The sequence below is a fragment of the Rattus norvegicus genome, chromosome 12, assembly GCF_021556685.1.
Source record: "Rattus norvegicus strain SHRSP/BbbUtx chromosome 12, alternate assembly SHRSP_T2T, whole genome shotgun sequence".
Lineage (NCBI taxonomy): Eukaryota > Metazoa > Chordata > Mammalia > Rodentia > Muridae > Rattus > Rattus norvegicus.
The window spans coordinates 24,280,908-24,281,591 of NC_141545.1; positions in this window are offsets into that span (position 1 = coordinate 24,280,908).

The following is a 684-nucleotide window of genomic DNA, read 5'->3' on the forward strand; positions in this document are numbered from 1 at the left end:
CCTGTCGTCATGACTTTTAATGTTATAATTCATATGACTGCAATGGAAAATATGCTTAGCATTTCCAAGGTTGCTGAAGTTACAAATAATTAAATACACAAAGAAATTTTACCTCAAATGTTGTAAGGAAAACTTTATACTAGCAACAAATACCAGTGACCATAGCCTTAGAATATAGATTACCTCAAATACTGTGTTTAGATTTGATGGTGCCTTTATGCTGTTCTTTTATAGTAACAGAATGAATTAATATACAAATCAATACTGTTTAAAATTATATTACAGGAATAATTATGTGGTCAAGTTACAATAAGCCTAGTAAATATATTTATGGTAAATTGTATGATGTTATCCTATATTATCTTGACCTTTGGTTTGGTAGATGTTGGAAACACACTTGGACATTGTGCAAGTATTCATCTGGCAGTCATGACTGCACCACATTGTTAATTTTACTAGAACTGAACATAGAGAGATGAGTTATAGTTGCCTGATTAAATGGCTAAAACAGCTCAAGATAATTTAATACTTAACATAAAACACTCTACTATTACAAAACATAAACTGTGTAACCACTCACTCAAGCTTCAAGCATGTGTCACAGATGCATAGTTCTTTAACCTGACAAACTTTGTTTACAGTACTCAAAACTCTAGAAGTAAACTGAGGTATTCTAAAACCTGC